The 14,971-nt window shown below is 45.3% G+C and overlaps 1 long non-coding RNA gene across 1 annotated transcript; it reads left to right on the top strand.

Moving 5' to 3' along the window:
* Positions 1-219: 219 nt before the first annotated feature.
* LOC106498539 (uncharacterized) lies at positions 220-3,728 on the top strand. The gene is made up of 3 exons (XR_010884746.1): positions 220-448; positions 654-711; positions 3,140-3,728. It is a non-coding gene; the product is annotated as an uncharacterized lncRNA (long non-coding RNA).
* The last annotated feature ends 11,243 nt before the right edge of the window (positions 3,729-14,971 follow it).

The following is a 14,971-nucleotide window of genomic DNA, read 5'->3' as shown; positions in this document are numbered from 1 at the left end:
AGGGGCTGGATTCTAATTATAATAATTATTTGCAAAAGGCTCCTCTTTCTCTCGCTCTCCTTCTTTCTCTTCCCCTTTTCTCAGCCTCTGAGATGGTGACCAGGAAAAAAAAAAGGAAAAAAAAAAGAAAGAAGGAAAAAAGAAAAAAACTCTCTCCCCGGTAGTTAGATTCTGTTCCTTACTGTTGGTGGATTTTTTTTTTTTTTTTGAAAAGTGCTTTTCAGTGAAACTGTTCACGTTCAAGGATTTGATCAAGTGAGAGGGTAACACCACACGGGGGGAGGAGCCCCGAGCCCTGCCAAGCCGCCGCCGCCGCTGAAATACACCACCGAGTCACCAGCCGCGCTGCGCCGCGCCGCGCCGCCGGGGGCCAGGGCCGGGGGCGGGAGCGGGACACCGCACCGCACCGCATCAGCTGGAGCATCACCCAGCCTGCTCTCCTGAGTTGGTACGTGTGCTCCTGCCTGAGACAAAGCAGCCCTCATTCCCTCCTTCTCCTAATATACATGCACACGTATTTACAGCAGCGTAGCTATTCCTCCCTGTATATATGTATGTATGTGTATGCATAGAGGCTGGGGATGGGTAAGGGGCATAAAGCAATGCAGCTGGGATGAATGACTCGTGGCTGACTCTGTGCTTGTATATTACAGCGAACCCACGGACACGGCCATCCAGAGCACCGCTCCAGAGCCAGCTCCAGGCATGTGGGTATGTCCTCTCCTGCCGCCCTGGAGCCCTGCAGCGTCCCTGCCCGGAGCGGGGCTGCCCGGCGCTGGGAGCCCACATGTGCGCGCGGGAACCCCAGCAGCCCTGTCACCTTCTACCAGCTGGGAAAGGAGACTGGTAGTGTTTATTCTAGAGGGGAAGAGAAACAAGGAAGAATAATTTCTGCAGGCAGCTCACTGTAGCATCACTCGGGATTGTGTTGGGAGAAGGAGCGAGAAAGGTGCATGTCCTTAGATCACGGCAGTGCCCCCCCTCCATTGCAGGGATGCAACATTCCCCCAGCCCAGGACACCTACTTTCTGCTGGCAAAGCCCAAGGAGCCTTTGCAGCTTCAGCCCTGGACAAGGTGTGAGTAATTGCACAGTGCGAAGGGGATGGAGCACGCTGCCTCCTCCCACAGCTCCGGGGCGTCCCCCATCCTCCTGGGGGTCACCCTTGTCAGAGTCACCAATGCCGGTGCCACATCCCTCCGGAGCTATTTATTGCAGCAACACATCGGCACTTTCTCTCCAGATCAAATCCACAGTCAACCTCCCCCCTTCTCCTCCCCCTTCTGAAGAGTGTCAATAATTAGCGTTATGTTAATCGTCCCACCCTCCCACATACCACATCAGCCATTCTTTGCCGTCCGAGGATGGATCCGCCACTGCACGGCTCTCCCCGCAGTCTCTCTCCCACACCGCTCATCCCACAGCGGGGACAGCTCAACAGCTTTCCTCTCAGCCCCCCCAATTTAGGTCTTCTAACCCGGCGGGGAGTGGAGGGACAGAGAAAGGATCAGTGATCGCAACACCCGGACTGGCAGAGCAATGGGGGTTCCCCGGTAGCCAGTGCCCTGCGTTTAGCCACCTCCTGCTGCAAAGCGTTTAACTTGGGCGGGGGAGGTCTCTGTGCAGCCTGGCTGCAGCTGGGGAGAGTGAGAAGCAAGCTGGAAAAGGAAAGAGGGGATTGCGAACACTGCTGGCCGTTGCAAACGATGGGACCTGTCGCTAAAGGGCTGTCCTGCAAGGAGGGAGAAGAGGGTCTGGGGCATCAGCTGGCTTGCAGAGGAAAGTACAAACAGTACCAGAGCCGCGGCGGGGGGAAGAGCCGGTCTGCGGCCAGAGCTCCTACCCGCAGGCACAGCCCTGCCGATGGCAGAAATCCCAGTAACACAGAGAAAGAAAGGGGGAGGTGGGGGCAGTGGAAGCAAATCACCCACCCCCAACCCCGGGGATGTTATTTCTGACTTGCATTCGGCTCCCTTTCAAAATACACTGCCAAAATGTTTAGGAGCCAACATTTGTTTGAGAGTAGTGACGGGGGCTTGAGCCAGAGCTGTTCCATAACCACGTGCACACAACCGTGGGCAAGGAAATCGCATGAGTTGCACAAACCAGTGGCAGGAGCTGCATTGCATGCACAGAGCCAGGCTCACCCCCAAGACTGCACCCTCCAGATGCTTGCAAAGGTACAACAGAGTATGGGTAGGGGGGAGTACCTTAATTCTCTCTCCCTAGATTGACTGCTGCGAGAAGACTGTCCCAAGTATAGGGCATCAGCAGCACACGTCCCATCCCTGGATTTTGCCATTGCCGTGCACTGCAAAGAGATGCACTGCCCACCTAATGCCAGCCTCACCCAATGGGGCTGCAATTGTCCCTGAGTTATGCTTCAAGTTTCTCCAGTCCCCTGGGCCCAGCAGCTCCCTGCTGCTCCTGAAGCTTTCTGCATGTCCACTGTCGCCACAAGTAAAAACCATCATGGAGCTAGCAATTGCTGCTGGTTGGCCACTACTGCCAGGAGAGCAGTTTACCCAGATTCCTTTATCTTCTCAGCCTTACTGGATGCTGTTTAAGACCTAGTCCCTGTTCACACCTGGATCAGCTCCTCATTTCTGCAATATCATCTCTATTCCCTGACTTCATGATCAAAAACCCACCCACACCAAAACAGGACCTGTCTACACATCTCCCTTCCCAAATCCTGCCAGTACAAGGCATTGCTCTGTGTTTACCATATCCTTCTTTGTCACCACAAGAACCCAGGTGTATGAGACATAGCACAGGATGTGACAGGCTTTCATCCACAGGTGTGTTCACCAACACTTTCTTTAGGACAGTACTTTCAGCACCCCAGTAGCAGGTCTCTCCTACCCTGCAGATTAGACAGCAGTTACTTGCACCTAAAATCACCACCTGTGAATATCACCCACATCTGCCACACTCAGGGACAGTTCCAGACAATCAGTTCATACCCCATCAGTGAGATTACCCCAAGCCCTTACTTGTCAGTCAGATACCCACAGAAAGGACTGGTGCTCATAAAGAAAGCCCTGGAAACCCTTCAGCAGGGCCTGCTTATTACTGTTAAATAACAGGTGGCACTGCCGAAGCACTGATGCGGCCTATTAAAATCTCTTCCTTGCCAGATCCCCTGGTCCTTAGCAGAGGCCTTGGTGCCAAAGAGATGCAGCAGTTGCTCTCTACTCCCTTTCCTTTTCCAGAAGACAAAGGTAACGTGAGCAACACCCCCATCTCCTGCACAACTTGCGAACTGCGAGCCCATCACCAGCACCAAGCGAAGGGCCTCTTCCAGCTCACACCATTCCTGGTGCAGGAATACCGGGTTTGCTCCAGGCCTGGCCTGGTGCACAACACAGCGACAGTGAGGAAGCTGTTCTACAGCCCCAGATTTGCACAGTCTATATGCAACAATAGAAGTGGAATAATGCAACACAGTATCCATTACAGGCTGTTTTAATCCCTGGTCTAATCCATTACAATCTGCTTTAATCTCTATCCAACTACAAACATCCATTCAAAGAAGCAGGGATCTGTGTTATATTCTGTTGGGCCATGTTGATTTTTAATTGATCACTTAGTGATGTAAGGCAACCATATGCCATAACAACAGGCTCCGCGGTAGATTTCTAAGTAAGTAAGTAAATGTTCTGGAAGGCAAATTGTCACACAAATATAAAGTAGCAGAACATGCCTATAACCAAGGGGAAGCTGGGTTCAATTAAGGAAAGAGACAATTGGGGGAGCTGTGTTTGTCGGGGGGGGGGGGGGTATGATTTGGGTGGAAGAAGTCTAATGACACTATTCAGATCTAAAGAAAGGAATAAATAGAGCCTGGCAATCATTTCACTCCAAACCCTTCTCAGGCAGCACTGATCATTTTGGGTTTTCATTGATTTTTTTTTTCTATTCTGCAACTGTTTCATTTTGAGGGGAAAAAAAAAAAAGATTGGGGAACTGAAGATTTAACTCCTACCACACAGATCGATACCCCCACCACCATCACCATCTCCACTGCTGGTTGTGGACTGGCTCCCCAGTACCCCCAAGCCTTCTGTTTTGCCCAGCCCTGCCCATCATTGCTCCATGCCCCTTCTCCTCCTGCAGGACTGCACACACCCACAGGCCTCCTCAGAAGCCCAGTCTCAGGATTTGACCCACGTGAGCAGATGCAATGCCAGCTCTGGTGACTGACCTGTCTGTATCCCTCCTTTTGTTTTTTTCTACACAAACACCATTTATGCAGGAGACAGCAGAGCCCCTTTCATTTGGGAATGCTCAGATAGCTCCACTGTCTTCATCCACTGTTCAGATGGCCCAAAGGGTGCATAACGTGCACAACCAACCACAGAGTGAAGGACTCAGCAGCCCAGAGAGAAAACAAAGGTGTTTTCAACTCACTGGAGAGATTCTGCATGTTTCACGTCATGCTGCTAGTTAATGGTGGGTTCTGGGGTTGGTCCTAAATCTAAGAGCACGAAACTCCCCTTCTGCTGATAATTTTCACCGTCAACAGAAATTCCAAAGAGCTGATCACAGTAGACAGAGCCTGGATCTGCAGCACATACAGAGATCAGTTGACAGCAAGCTGTCCTTGCCCAGTCAGAAATACAAGAAACACTATCTCCTGGATTTCGTATGGTCCAGAACCACAATAAGGACCAGGGTTTTCAAAAGTGTTTGCCAAACTTTTCAAAATATGCTCCTCGGTGTCTCTCAGAAGGTGCTGGATCAGAACATTCACATCTTCAGCTTCTCTGTGTCTTCTAAATTCAAACACTTCCTCTAAAAAGTTGGGTCCAGCTGTGCCATGTGTAGTGAAGAGAGGTATAATCATGCCTTAAGATATTATAATATAATATTAAGATATTATAATATCCAAGAACATGCAATGAGTAATAAGATAATGAGTAATAAGAGAAAATCTGATTAAAAGCAGGGAAGTCTAACTAATATTCACAAAGTCATTGATTCAGAAAGAGCAAATGGCCCTAATCTCCCTTCCTCTCCCAAGGTCTGCCTGACTCTTATGGGTTTCATGGAGAAAAGGAATCCTGGAATCTTTTGGAAAGCAGAGAGCATATCAACTTACTGTTGGCAACTGAGTGCACCTCTCATCAGCTTCTCATTTCTGGCTGTTAACAGAGTCTGATGTCCCCGATTGATCAGGGGTGGCTTTTGCTACCAAGAAGCCTAAGGACAAATTCTGCTTGCTGTGCAAAGAGAGTCCTAGTGAACCTGAAATCTACCCTTTTCTTGTTCCACTCCTTCCCTAGGGCACAGTGTGATCTGGAAAGGTTCAGGTCTTCTCCTCAAAGCACTCATAACAAGAACCATGACTACCTTGATTTGAGGAGTGTGGAGCTGTTTGAATGGGGTAAGGCTTAGCACAAACTCTTATAGGAGAAAGAAAGCGAAGTGCTAAACCTTGCTAGCTCTTGCTGCTATGGAAACACCATTCAGACTCCTGTTGTGTCAGCCAAAGAGGTATCCATCCTTAGCCACTGTGTCTGCTGGAGGCAAACAGCTACCAACCAGTTCAGTTCCTGCTGCCTGAACTGCTCAGGTGACTCACATTAACAGACACTAGCTAGTTAAGCTTGTGTCCATGACCCAAGCACACTTCATACTTAAGTAAAGGCCTTGAATCAGTTTTAATAACTGATGTCCCCATCTGAGACCCGCTGGTTTTTGTTTGACCCAGAATTCCCCTCTAGAGGAGTCCAAGGAGGTCTTATTGCAGGACATAACTGTTACAATCCAAAGACTGCAACAGTGACATCCCTAAAGCTCATTAAGGGGTAATCAACCCTTCAAGGCTGTGCTACCATCTGTAAACCAAAGGCCACAAATCACATGCCACAAACCTCAAATGAGACAACAGATTAGGAATACATCACTGTCAGGAGCTGACCGTGTCTCCTCCAAGCGCTCCCATGCAGCACAACCCTGCATGCCAGAGCAACTAGATAATGTTGTCCTCAGCAGTCCCAGCAGACTCACTTGCTCCCCAGACTTGGGGTTCAGATTACCTGGAAGCCCCTGGGGAAGAAATTCAAAGTCATGAAAAACAGGTCTGATCTACAATGACAGAGAGAGGATGTTCAAAGATGTCCATTGCAAGGTTTCATGACAGGCTCTCCCTGAAATTCCATCATGCCACAGCCCATGTGGCAATCACTGACACTGCTTAGGTGGGAAAGCCTAACTAACAAACGATTCAAGCTGCCTTTCAGCAGCACTTAGTAGCTTCAAACAAGGAAGGTCAGCAAGGTCTCTATAGGATAGTGGGAAAAGGAACAGCAAAAACCCACATACCCACAAGGATGGAAACATTTCTTGATAGATTCCTGCCAACCAGATGTCTCACAGGGAAAAGCTGTAGAAAATTCCTCCTAGAGGAATAAGAAATAAGACAGAAAAAGGCACGCAAACTACCTTTTTCCACTGCATAAAGCTCATCCTAGAAGAATGGAGCTGCTGTGGTCAGTGACACACGGTCAGCTCTCTACAACTAAGAGTTTGCTCTCACCCCAGATACTTTCGCCAGTTTGTTTCCTCCTCCAGAAAAATCTCTCCTTCCTTTCCTCCCTGCACAAAGCTTGAGATAGACGTAGAAGGGGAAGACACTGTTCCTGTTTCTTCTTCTCTGCACACATTAAATCCAAAGAAAAATTTTTGCGCAAAGGCAGAATTTTCTTAGCAAGCTAGAGATAAAAAAGTCTGACAGGGACCTCAACTTTGATGGTGGGACTTCACAAGAGGATGTTCATCCTGACACAGCTTGGTGCTGTTTTCTCTCCCACAACAAACACTGCCTTTTAAGACTCTCACCTACAGCTATTTCCTTCCCTGCTCTGAAGAACAACCCCGTACAACAGAGAAATTGAACTACAGCACTGAGGAAAGACTTTGTACTGGTCAACAAGAGTACAAGAGTGTACATTTAGTGGGGAAGAACAAAAGAAAATAAAGTTTTAATACAGAAAAAAATAATACTGCACTATGGTAGCACTATGCTGTAAGCAGGTGTTTCTTACCAAACCAGTCCCAGCAGTCCCCCACATCTCCTGTACACTGATTCAGTAACAACAGATCCCACGCTTACTCCTAAAAGGAGTCGGGTTGAATCAAGTCTCACATAAATGGGCTTTGAAGTATTTTGAAAGGAAATTCCACCCACTTCAGGAGCCCCAGGGGAATTCATGCTCACAACACCTCTAAGCCAGGAGGTAGGACAAAACTAAGTGGCACCTATTACAGCCCAAAGCCTTTGCTAGACTGTGGTGGCTCATGGCTTCACTTCACAGGGGACTCTCTGAAGCTGAAACACACAATCACAGGAAATTAGAAAAGTTGACACTAGCCCCAAGAAGAAAACAAAGTGTAACCCTACACACACTGTAATGCATGCTCACTACTGGGCTGGCAAAGGCTGGGGACCACTGCTGTATTCATTTCCATGACGAAAATGACAACTAATAAGCTACTAATCATTTACACTCTAGTGATGCCCAGAGTACCTGATCACCTACCAGGGCCAAGGAGAAGACCTGCTAATGAAGCAAAGAAACAGTCCCCACTGAAGTCTAGATTATGCCTGTTGCAAACAACATACCAGTTGGCTACCATCAGACAGAGGGCAAGCGAGAACAGCTAAGGAGGCTGATCTTACACAGAAGAAAAATGTTACTGGGGCAAATCAGGGATTTCTTCCAGGAAGGAAGAAAGAAGGAGCTGCACAGGCATTTCACACGATGCAAAAGCATGCTGCAGTCAATGGGTACAAGGGTGAGGGGCCAAAATGCTTTACACCCCTTCCCTTAAATGAGCACCTGACTACAACATTTGTGCCTCCAAACAGAGAGTATATTTATCCTGGGTTCTGCTTAGTAATTTAACCGCTCCCTTCTTCTGGTGGTGGTTTAAATATATTGCTCAGCTTTGTTATAGACACCCAAGTTCCAGTGCAGCACCCAGAGATCACTCTTGTCATTCTCCCTTTATCGAATCTGTTTGACACCTGGCAAGTTTACTTGTATTCTGGAGCTAAAGAGTAATCTCCAAAGGGTTAAAATACAGGGACATAAATGAAAGTGCCATTAATAAGCCAACTACATAAAAGATCCTCATGCTCTTAATGCAATCGGTAAGGGTTGAACATTTTTCCTTGGGCTTACTCTACTCCATTACTGCAATAATGCATGGTAATACAGTTAGCATTGATTTGCCACAAGGTACATGTACTACATCTGCAAGGGAAAAAGGAGGGAGGCTCTCTCCTCAAAAGGCTGGGATTACTTAATTATCTAAGGAAAAGGACATGCAGATTTAACAGCACAGGGAAAGGCTAGTCCTGACTTCCCCCATTCCCAAAGAATACAGAATAATACTTCTCTCCCGTGCGATCTTCATGCAAAGCAAACACTCCTGGCTTGCTGTTATTAATTATCCTGGCTCCTATCACTGGGATTCAGAGGTGTTGATACTTCCCATCACCCCCAGCTATGCTTGCTATTCATAAATCATACTGAGAGGAGTTGCCAAGAGAGGAAGGGAAATACTAAAGGAAATCCCTAAGCATCTCTAAATAGGCAGTTGCTGTTCGAAGTGGCTGCAGTCCTCTGCACATAGTCAGACGTAACTCAGCATTAGTGTTACAAGAGAGCTAGAGACATACGCCAAAAGCTGGCAGGCTGGACAAGGAAATAATGCATTCAGTCAGAAAAGATAAAGGAAAGCAGATGGCCTGGGGGATTAACTTTAGCAAACAGGGCCTTTCATCTTCACATTATAGGTCAAGATCAGATCGGATGGTCTGACAAAAACTGAAAGGCACTATTATTATTATTAATCTGTGAGGGGTTGACTGTAGGCCAAACAGAGATAGAGGTAAGAGCTCTAGTAGTCAAACTAGCATGGATTTCCCCTTCAGAGCCTGGGAAAAGTCATTTAAAACCTCTTTCCCATTTTTCCATCTGTAAAGTGGAGCTAAAGTTGCTTCACCACTTTGAAGGTGAAGTTCTGAATAGCTATTTGACCATCCCACCCATCCTATCCCTTTTTACAATTGTCTTTCACAGAAGACTCTCCTGCTTCTCACAATAGCTATGCCTAGACCATTGCTCCTTTTTAGTACAGCGTCCTTAGTAAGGAAGCGAGAAGTATTAGGATGACAACTGAGGGACTATCTCAGCCTAGTTACTCAGACAGATGGCCACACTTCGTCACCAACACCACTCACATGTTCTCTGGCTGGTAGCAGGCCAACAACATGGTGGGGAGATATGAACCCCACTCCGTCCGGAGATGGAACATGTCCTCCTTTCACAGCTTTCTGCAGACTCTTTTTTAAGAACATTTCAAAGTTGCAAACAGTTGAGAGTTTTCACGGAAGCAAGGTTGGTTGGAAAGGGGTAGTATCTTCTCTTAGATCACTAAAGGTACCTCAAGAAAAAGACAAGCTTTCTGGCACACAAACCCTTCACTAGGTCATACATCATCACCAGTTCAGTTTTATTATTTTGGGGAAAAGAAAAGTTCCTCCCCTCTTTCCTCCTTCCTACCCCTTGCATTTTAATAAAAGAAACTAAAGATTCCAGGGTTTTTTCTTCTTTTTCCATTTGGGGAGGAGGGGGGTCAGATTCCTTTCAAAAACTTCCTCACCCACAGAAGTTTGACAGTGTGGCAAAAAAAACAATGAAAGTAAAACAGAAACAGAACAAGAAATCAGCTGGAAGTTATTCATTCTAGTCTTCTATCTCAAACTGGAGAAAAAAGGGCCAAAAAGGGATTAAAAATATGATCTTCAAACATCACTGATCTGAAAGTCTGAAATACTATAATTTCAGGTCTCAGTGAAAATCTGAGATAGGAGAGAAAAAAAAATCCACAAAGACTTTAACAGAGAAAGTCTTCTTTCTTTAAATCAAAACACTTTTCTACAGGAATTTTTAAACTAAAGTTTCTTGCCAGAACAACCAGATTAGTATTACTGAATAGCTGTGTAAATTTTACAAATGGCAGGTTCAGCCCAAAGCTGTGCTTTGCACAAGTGGATTTCTCATTAATATCGTAATAGTATTTTTATGCTGCAATTAACTCTCTCGAGCCCAGACTGAACAGAATATTTCTTTTCTCTCTAGATTTTCCCCTGTACTGCCGTCACCGCTGCAGTACCAGCACAGGAGATTCAGAAGCACATTAAAGGGATGACTAAAGTGTCTTCTCTGCCAAGGTCTCTCATTTAGGTCCACCTTTATCACACAACTAGACACTGGAGGGAGCTCACACATCCCCATTCACACTGAGGCTAAATCTCACCCTGCAGCAGCCAAAGTGATTTAACATCTCTAATTCTCAGTTCAGGGCTCCTTTAGGTCTTGGTCCTAGGTTTTCACACCTGCTAGACTACAGGCTTCCTCTTTTATAAAGCAGAGCATCTGATATGTGCACCCCTCCAGAAACAGGTAATCTATAGTAACATTGCCTGAACTGAGCCCAGAGGATGAAATTTTTACTCACCGGATCTGACAGTCCTAGACAACGCTGCATGCACACCTGCAATGTAACATTGCTCTCAGTGCTCTTCTCTGAATTTTTACCTGCCTTTTATCCTCACTGCTCCTCCTCTACTCCCTCCTCATGCCATGCCTCAAAAGAAAGCCATAGAATTCTCTCCTCATTAGCCTTCTCCTGTTCTGGCCAAGCTGGACATCCATGAACATGTGGTAAAGCAGCTTGTGGAGAAGGGGGAGCAGGGCTTCCTTCTATTCAGAAGTCTTCTTGTCTGTGCACACACCGACGCAGAGCTCTTGAAGGTACTTTCCAGTGACCTTCAGATTCCTTCCTACAACAGGTTTTACTCCCCTTATTTAGGCCCTCTCACCCTTCACCTCTCATGGGTGTATATATGAAGCTGGTACTTCAACCCAAGTTTACTTTTCTCATTAAAAAAAAATCAAGCAAGACATGAGAATCCACAGTACATTTTTAAGGCACCCAAAAAATTCACTAAAGGGCGAATCTAAGGACACAGCCCTCATCCCCTCTGCCATCACCGTCCAGAACTGCACAGTATGTCCACATCACACACACATGGCCAGGGAGCTCCCAAGACTGTCTGCCATGCAATTAAATAAAGCCTTTGGTCAAACCATCTTCTAGTCAAGCAACTGTAAGCACACACTTAGATTAAGTGTTTGCTCATTTACCAGACTGTAGCCAAAAACAGCACTTGATGTATTTGTGCAAGTGTTTGAATAAAGAATGGAGTAGGCCACAACATTTTCTAGCCCATTTTCTAGCTTTTCCTTCTTTCTTTAACATCAACAGTGTCACATAAATCTGGGAGAGGAAGCTAGTTTTGTTTTAACCTCTTCATAAAAGATTTTGGAGGATGTCATTATTTGCTGCATTTCTTTACAGTCTTCATACTATGAGACCCGACCTAGTCACTGTCCTTGAGTATCAGAGCAATAACAGTCCCTAACAGTCTCAGCAGCAGCAACTGATCTGGATGCATTAGAAGTTCCCATCAGAAAGCACGTGTCCAAGAGAACTCGGATGTAAGGACAATTGCTGACTGTCAGCTTCTTCCTTCTTTTCCTAGTTTCCACTCTTTATGATTGGCATAGAGATGTGATTATTATCAACCATCTTACAGAGCAGAGCTTGGATGCTGCTGCTAGTTGTCCTCTTTCCAGTTAAACCCATACAGTAGCCCTCAAGTGGTGTGTTTTCTTGCAGGCTTATCATTTGCAATGTGATAGCAGTTTTCTTTTGAGGAATAAAAGCCTGGCTTTATTAATTTTTTTATTTCACAATTCTTCTAAGAGGCCTGTTTTGATGTATTTTGATGGTGTGCTTTACAACCCTGGAGAGAACAGATATTCTCCAGTACCTTCTGTGCAGACCCAGCAGAAGATCAGAGAGTGAGGATTTCTCAGGGCCTGCTCCTCTGCCTCCTTCATCACTGTACAAATACCTCCCGAATGAAAGCGTGGGTTAGCATCCCCACCTGTTCCGTATATGCCCTGACATGACAGGAACCAGCAAAACACAAGAATGACATCCTTACTCCCTCCTTCCAGCAGATCCCAGAGGTCTTTGCAAACAATATACCACTCTTGAAGGGGAAAATCAAATACATTGATTTTCAGAATGATTTAAAGCATATACGGCTAGAGCAGGCTCAGCAAGGCAACTGAGGTAGTATCAATAGCAAAGTGAACTAAAAAGCCAGACTCCTTGATGCTGCTCTGCTTTCTGGCAGAGGCATGGGCTGGTTTTCTGTATGATGCTAACACCTTTTATTCATTTCACTCATTGCCTCAAGCGGAGGTTTAAAATTTACCTATTTGTGACCTGGACTGTACTTGATCTCAAAGGCAAGTTTTTCCTTATTGATATACTCCCTTCCCCAATTCTACTGCCTCAGAAGATGAGTCTCATTCATTCTTAGGCCTGCAAATTTACTTACCCCGTATTCTACAACGCTCCTCATCTTGCCTGGTGCATTGATCTGTCCTTGCTGAGACTGAAGGACATAGATGTCTGCAGGACCAGCATTAATATCGTTTTGCATAACAACCAATTACAAGGTGTACTCAGGGAAAGTATGATCAGCAATTCCTTGCCAATATTTCCCAACAGATGCAAGATTAAAGCCTAAATCTTTACAATATGCCCACTAATAAAAGGGTCTCATCGTGGAAGTTGCTGAAGATCTTTTTTAAAGGTCTAAGCACCACCGTTTAAATCAACAACAGTTAAGGCAAATAAATATCCCAGTGGTCTGAATTGCGGTCTCTATATCAGGTTTCCCTCGCCAGTGCAGGCACAAAATAAGGTATCAATGTAAGGCAGTACCCTTGTTACACTAGTGGAGTCAGCTGGAAGCTCTGAATAGTGACAAGGAGTGTGATTTCACTACACCTTAGTAGTAGTTTACATCAGCAGCACGTGGATACAAATAGGCACTTTTCTAACATTTGGCTCTCACTTCACTGCACAAAATGCAGGACTGCAGAAAAACAGTCCCACAGATATCCTTAGGATATTGGGCTCCCAGTCAGAAACAGCTGCCCACGGGGAAATAATCATACAGCTTGCTCTACTTCATATCCTGACTCCAGTGATGCTTTACTCAAAATCCTATAGAAAAGTCTCCCTGAAACAGTGAGGCCCATTCAGCCTTCCTCCAGAAAGCCTGCACTGGCTTCATCCTGTCTCCAGCAGCACTCACGGAGCCCACCTGATAGACTTTGAAACATTTTGCCCTGGCATGAATGTACAGAAGAGTGCATTTATTTCGGACCACAGTCAGATACAAGCTGCAACCCAACTCTTGAGACACAGAAAATTCAAAAACCCGGGAAACAGTGTAAAAATCAAGTAATTTCACCACCACTTATTTAACATTGCTTGCAAGGCCATGGCAGTATAACCTTTCTTCCCTGTCACACAAACCCACCTCCAGTCCTTTGTCAGCCCTTGTTCACAGAGGATGGCCCTTAAGCATTCTTCCAGAGACAACACATTCAAAAATGCAAGCTGCCTTGAAGCCTACGTATGCAAATCCCTGAGACCAGAGTCTGAAGCAGTCCATTAGAAGAAGAACCATAAAAAGTCTATCTGGTCCTTCTCTCCTCTTCCTTCTCCTCCTCAAGGCTTTTTCTGATTTTTTCCCCAACAGTTTTTGGTTTGTCTGTGTTGTGTTTTTTTTCCCCCACTAGTAAATGAAATATTCAAAAGCTGAATAATTTTAGTCAAACTAATTAATATATTTGTTGTTTGGTGTTTTGCTCTCTTTCTGGGGAAAGGACTAAATGCTTGGTAGAATACGTATTTTGACAGAGGACTGAGATTTTCACAGAAGTCAAGAGAAAAGTAATTTCCAGCTAGTTCTAGCCATAAGAAAGGTGAGGGCTCTACACAGCTCACTGAGTCTGTAACTGTATCAGAGATTTAAAAGGTGCCAATTTAAGATCTAATCCCAAAGCCTTTGCATGAGTGATCCCATTAAAGAGAACACAAATTTAATCTTTGCCCTCATAGATTTATATTGGTCATCAAAGTAAGCAAATGAGAATGGAATAAACTTGGAACCAAAGCCTGTTCCAAGTTGCACCACTTCACAGAAATTCTCTGAGTCAAAGGATGGGCTTTTAATTAACACTGGCAACAGAGGGAACTCAGTCAGGCACATAAGGCTTTTATGTTGACAAAGGTAGTATCATTTTATACACTCTAATTTCTCTGAACGAGACAACATTTTTCAAAGACAAAAGCTGGGATGTCTACTACCGCTCTGTCTGGATTCATCCTTCATTAGTTGCCGAGGTTTAATCAAACCACTTTTCCAAGCAACTCCACCTGAATGTTGCATTTTGTAATTATCCCTCCATCTCATGATGTCTGCGCATAAGCGTCAAGGCAAAGACTGATTGATTCTCAATATTGCATCACTTATGATATTTCCAAGGTAAACAACTCCCTTCTCCATTGGGAAATAATATCCAGGCTAAATCAAATTGCAAGGTACTAAAAGAAAGCTAGCCTCCTCCATGTTAATCTTAAACCATTTATGATAGATAGGGCATTGAGTCTCCAGATTTAATGAGACTAGTTGCTCTGAAGCAACTCTTTAATTGATAAGTGAAGAGATGAATGACCTGGTTTGTATCATGGAGAAAAATGACGTACAACAGCTTGTTTCCAACCCAAGTGGAGTGTGGAGGAATTCTTGACTCATGCTTTGAGTGTGAAGAGATGCATTTCCTGAACAGGTTTCACCACTCCTTGGGCTCCTGGCTTAGAAAATCCTCTGCATTTTCCATATTTGGAAAAACAGAAGCCCAGCCATCAGTGTGCCTGATTCTCCCATATACTAAAGCTTCTTCAATCCACTGTAAAGCCTCCTTAATATGGACATAAATTACAGTTAATCTATGACATAC

This window comes from Apteryx mantelli, chromosome 7 (assembly GCF_036417845.1).
Source record: "Apteryx mantelli isolate bAptMan1 chromosome 7, bAptMan1.hap1, whole genome shotgun sequence".
Classification (NCBI taxonomy): domain Eukaryota; kingdom Metazoa; phylum Chordata; class Aves; order Apterygiformes; family Apterygidae; genus Apteryx; species Apteryx mantelli.
The sequence above is the reverse complement of the archived record's forward strand: the minus strand, read 5'-3'. Positions and strand labels throughout refer to the sequence as shown.